Here is a 6252-nt window from a genome sequence, read left to right as displayed (position 1 = left end):
TTTGGACGTAAGGGCAAGTTGAGCCATAGGTTTATTGGGTCGTATCAGATTCTGAAACATGTAAGACTAGTTGCTTATCAGTTAAAGCTACCCCCGGAGTTAGAACGTATCCATGATGTGTTTTACGTCTCTATGTTGAGGCGGTATCGGTCAGACCCATCTTATATTTACTTCTGTTGAGAAGATCGATGTTAGACCAGATTTGACTTTTGAGGAAGAGCCTATTTAGATTCTGAAATGAGACGTTAAGTTTTTGAAGAGAAAATCTATTCTGTTAGTGAAGGTTCTATGGCGGAATCATGGCACTAAGGAAGCCACGTGGGAACCTAAAGACTTGATACGTCAACAATATTTGCATCTATTTAAGTCAGGTAAATTTCGAGGTCTAAATTTCTTTTAGAGGGTAGAGTTGTAATGCCCCAAAAAATAATCTTAAGTTTTGCTTTGTTAAATTTAAACATTAATTGAGTGCTTGGTTCTGTGGTTGTGGGTCTTGGTATTATGATAGGGGTCTAGAGTTTGAATCTCCTGCATGACCAAAATTAAATTATTTTTGTTAATCCTTAGTGTGCTTTTCATATTGGTGGTGTTGGAAATAGATTAAAACTCTTAAAAAAGTTGTTGAGCCATCAGGAAGTTAGAGGTTAGGTTTTTGCTTTATTTTGAAACAATAATATATATTTTTTCTCCTAAAATCACTCCCTACGTTTCACATTCCAAGTTCTATCAAGTGGAGTTTTGCAAATTGATTCTTTTTTTTTTTTTGCCTTTTTCCTCTCAAATTAATCTTTCTTTTCACTATCTTTAGTCAAAAACTGTTTGGTGGGGAGGCTTGTATTTCTTTTTGGATTCAAGTCTTCACGCGGGTGTAGCAATTAATCTCTTGCTAGATATTTTTTTGGTATTTCTAATTTGTTAGGTAAGTGTATAATTTTTTCTTTTGATAATATGGTATTTTTGTTTCCATTTGGCTATTGAGTTTGAATTGTAAGGGTTGATTTCTTCTTTTGGTGTTTGGTTAATTGGTATTATGTGGTTCTAGGAGAGGATCGAACGACATTTGGAATTACTCCAGCGACTTAGGCAGTGTTAATTGTTGTCTGCTTTATCAGTAGGTGTTTGAATATTTTGGGGACCAAGTGAGGATGTTTGTGAATAATTCTTAATATAAGTTTTACAAATCGTCCTTAATTTGGTGTGTTAATTGATGTTTTAGGATGTAGAAGCTTTGTGGGTGGATTTGCATAAAAAATAGTTAAGGTGTGTAACAAGAAACCCGAAAAATAGCAAACAATAAAAGTAAAATTTGGGGCCTGTCAACGCCACACGGGGGTGTGCAAGGCCATGTAGGACACAGTCTAGGCCATTTAGGGTGTGTGGGCCACATGAACTCATGGGCCTAAATTTTAAATTTTTTCCCTGGCGTCAAACACGTCATCCCGATTGACTGTGGGTCTTCCGTGGGGTCGGTTTGTATAAGCCCTAAAGCATGAATCTGCTAATATGATAGTATGAATTTGGCGTAAATAAGACCTAAATACATGTAATGAGATGTGATATGTTTGAACTGTTATGTATAAGCATGTTTAATATATGTTATACGAGATGCATGTGATATACGTTCTAGTATCTATTATTCTGTTATATCTGATATTTTGTCTGTATCTAGCTATGGGGCAAGTTATGTATTATGAAGAGGAAGTGTTCTGTGTGCGGAAATGACTCACCAATATACTAGCAGCACTGCTACAATTTTTCTAAAAAGTATCGTAAGGACATTAAGTGGTGTGTAGTGCTGGTTGGGTGTTTTATACCTCACGTGGTGTGTTGGAATGGTCAGAGATGGTGTGTAGCAGATGGGGGTAGGACTGTAATTTGCATGTGACTTTGATTCTGCATGAGACATTCGTCTGTATATGTTCTGTTATGTATTCAATCTGTGAATCTGTTTATGTTAAGTTACACACTAAGTTATAAAACTCACTCTCTATTTGTCTGTTACTTTTAAGTAGCCTTCAGACTTAGGCGAGTCATTGCGACGAGAGCTCAGATTTATCCACAGTTCTGTAAAACTTGATTTACATTAATTTAGCTCATTTAAAATTTTGTTTTTGAGAGTTTTGTAATTTTTGGGCTCTTTGGACATTTGGATTATTATTATTTTTATTTGGAATTTTGTGTTGGGCTTTGGCATAGCACACAATAAAATAACTTTTCAAAAAATGACGATGTTTCTACGATCAATTGTTTTTAAAGAAAACAAACTCAGATTATTTTGAAAGCGTAAACAATCGAAGATTTTAAGTAATAAGTATAACAACACGTTTTTAAATAAGTGGACTCTTTTAGTAACAAAAAGATACCATGTTTTCAAAAAGAAAGACGTCATATTTATATCTTTTCTTCGTAGCACTTCCAAATTCAGCCATAACGTCTAGGGCGGGTTTGGGGTGTACAATTTTCTTTTCATTTGGATTGTGTGTGATTAAGCGTTTATATTTAGTTCAACACTCGAATTGTAAGTATTTCCTATTTAATTTCCTTAAATGTTTAATGGGAAGTAAATGTGGGCTTGTTGTGGGGATTTTTTTTAATTGAATTTTGATTTGATTAGGTGTGAATCATGAGATGAATGCTCCTCCGGCTTCATAAGTGCATTTAATTCTCTACCGTTAATAAGGTTTAGTTTGTGATTGTAACATCCTGATGTTTGGGTTTTTCGTAATTTCTAAGAATTAGGTAAAGTTTTTAAAATTTGGTATTTGGTAGTGAAAATTCATAATTGGAGTATGTAAATGGGCTTATGGAAAGCCCATGTGACGACCAAAACCTGGAAGAATTTTTGAACTTTGGGCTTAGGGAGTTAGGGGCTTTGGATAGATGGCTTTATTAAAAGTTGTGGGTAAAATGTATCACAAAAAGAGCCCCTAGAAAAGTGGCTAAGTGACGCCACTAAGGAGCTAAAAAGGTGGAGTGCAAGTGGTCGGGGGAAACCTGGGTTCGATTCTCTGTGATGGCAATTGTGATGTTATTTTTATGCTTTGTGCATACAGAAGTTTGAAGCCGAATGGAACTCTGTTGGAGAGAGTTTGAATCAGTTGAATGCTTGAATTAAGGAGTGATAAGGGGAGAGATTTTAAGGATTTGAAAGAGAGATTAGAGTTGGCCAAATAGAGGGGATTAGGGAGGAGAAATTGGTTAGGGGGATTTTAAGGGTAGTATTTCGGCATTAGGCTATAGTCGTGCCGATTTTCCTCTGTTTGAGCACCATAGAACCATTTTTTTCTTTTTTTATTTTCTTCTCTAACCGAAACTGCCACCCTTCCCGTTCATCTTTCTTTCTTTTCTTCTCCAAAACCAGTCTACTATTCCTTTCTTTCCATCTACTACTCCCTTTCTTATCTTCATTTTTGCTGGAAAGCCACAAAAGCCGAAACGTGTGAAACTTGGTGGTGCCGATTTCTTTTTGACCAGCAACCTTCTATTTCCTTCACTTTTTGTTGGTCAACTCCTTTACCTGCTAAGCTTTAATCAGTTCAAAAAGGAAGACTGTGGTAAGTATTCATACTCCAATCGATTCAGTAGTATAACTGTTGACAAAAGCCGAAACCCCTATAGTTTAGGGAGGTTGCCGATTTGAGATATAAGCCTTATTGGGCTTTTTCATTTGATTTTTATGGTTTGTATAGTGGGGTAGATACTTTCGAGGAGCAGCAAGGCTTGGGGTATCGATTTGGAAAACTTGGATCGAGCAGCGGACTCGGTGAAGGTAAGTGACTTATAGTTGTTAGGGACTATTTGGCTGATTTTGGTAAGGTAAGATTTGGGTTTGATTAGCATGATCTGTAGACTAAGAATGGTGGTAAATAATTTTAGGTTTCCGTGGGAGACTTTATTGGTGAACGTCACAAAACAGGTGTGTAACGAACCCTCTTTCGTAGCTTAAATCAATATATGCCAAAATGCTGAAATGCCAAAATTTTGGCATTTCGAGGACTTGTGAGCATGCAAAAGCTCATAGGTTAGTTAGATATGCTAAGTTTGAGGATTGGGATCGTTGGAACAGGTAAGGGCACGATTTTCTGCATCACGGTAAGTTGGGCCTCGAGGGGCTGAAATCGGGCCCATTTAGGTAAGTTTTGGTAGAAAATGAAATCCAAATAAATTGCACATTGAGACAATTAATACCGTTATGGAATATAGGCTAAATGAGCCTAGATGACTAGGTCGGCTAAGTAGGGCCCATTAGGGATTTTTGGCCCAATAACTCGGTTTTGCTAGGAATGGGATAGAATCGCTGTTTAAACACTTGAAATTGTTAATAACTGAAAATGAGTATAGAAAACCCTAACAATTGATAAAATAATGAAATTACCCTTATAATGTGAAAATGACCATTTTGCCCCTAGGTGAAAATGACCATTATACTCCTAGGGATATGCTATAATTAATATGCATGTGATACTGATTTGTACATGATATGCCATGATATATTCATATATGCATGGGTTGGGCTTTATATGAATGGAGGAAGTGTTAAAAGGGCTTTGCCCCAGTTTACCTAAAAGGGCTTTGCCCCAGTTATTAAAAGAGGTTAGGCCTCCAGTTATATAATAAAGCAGCTATGCTACCAGTGGAGAGTTTGGTTGGGTGGGTTGAGTTATTCCCCACATGGAGAGCTTGGTTGGTACGGGTGGAGAGTAGCGGATGGTGGGTTGAGTAGTCTCCCCAAATGGGCTTGCACATGTTCATTGATATTGCATGTGTTATTGAAAAGGGCTTATGGGCCGTACCATTTGCAGTAAAGGCTTCGGCCCAATAACCGATAAACGAAAGGCTTCGGCCCAGTATATGTTGAGACTGAATTTGGGCTTAGGCCCAGTATGCTGATATTGGTTTGGGCTCTGAAAGGGCTTGTTGCACACTGAGTTTCCAAACTCACCCCCCTTCCTTAACCTTGCAGGTGAGCCTTGATGTGGGGACTTGGAGCCGGAGGGGATTCAGAGTGGCCACGGTGATCGCTTTTGGACTTTAAAATAAGTAATTGGTTTTCTTTAGTTTATCTTAATTACTATTTAATTTTTTTTTTTGGGTTGTAATAGGGCCATTTTAACTTTATTCTCTTTCTGGGATTATTTTCTTCTTAATAACTCTAAATATTTCTGATAATCTAAATATTTCTGATAATACTTCAAATGGGCTAGACTTAGGGCGCGTTTTCAAAATGATACTCGTTTTCAGAATAACGTAACGACACGATTAATCGGTTTATCAAAGATATCTACTCAAATGAATTTCAACTCGGCTATCAAAGTGTGGTAATGGTTGTGGGCATGTCTAGGATTAGATCCAATCGAAGAGCTTGGTACTTAAGCAGCCTGTATGGCTCACCTTCTCTATTTTTGGATACCTACCTGGTGCACAACTTCCATTCACTTGGATAAGCTTAACAAAAGACAATTTATTAAAACACTAAAACGAAGCGTGTATTTTTTTTAACTTTAATGTGGCACGTCGGATTCGGCCATAACGTCTGGGCCGGGGTTTGGGGTGTTACAGTGATAATTTGGGTTGCAAGGATCAAATGTTCTGTGATTTTAGGTCGAACGGTTTAGGAAGCGAGTGGCATTTTTCATTCTATTTGTTAATTCATTAAGTTGAATGTCATTTTTAGGTGCTGGATTTACATTTGTGGTGTTTGCATTGGAACTGACTAGGTATGTAATAAAAACACGAGAAAATAGCGATCAGCAAAAGCCAAAATTGGAACTGTCGACGCCACATGACCATGTGCCTGGTCGTATGAGTCACAGAGTCAGGGCTATTTGGGCCGTGTGACCTACACGAGCATGTGTTAGATCGTGTGGACCACAGAGGCTGGGCTAGTTAGGTCGTGTTGGCCCACTTTTTAATTTTTTTTACTTAGGCCCATTTGACTTAAAAATTCGTAATTAGACCTCCCGTGGGGATCGTTTGCCTTAAAAATGACTCTGCAATAAGAAATATGATACTTTGCTATTGTATGTGATAGGGATATTATTTGTGTTTCAATTACAGGAATGTCTAAAATGTGAAATTTGTATATGGTCTATGATCTAATAATTCTGTTAGTATGTCTAATGTGAAAATATATATGGCATATGTGCATCTGATGTCTGTTAGTATTTGCATATGCATTGGGGTGGGATATGATATGTGATGGAGAAAATGTGACTCTGGCAGTATTACTGCACCTTCTGGCGGTGTATCTGC

The sequence above is a fragment of the Gossypium arboreum genome, chromosome 7, assembly GCF_025698485.1.
Source record: "Gossypium arboreum isolate Shixiya-1 chromosome 7, ASM2569848v2, whole genome shotgun sequence".
Taxonomy (NCBI): domain Eukaryota; kingdom Viridiplantae; phylum Streptophyta; class Magnoliopsida; order Malvales; family Malvaceae; genus Gossypium; species Gossypium arboreum.
This window is presented reverse-complemented; position numbering follows the sequence as displayed.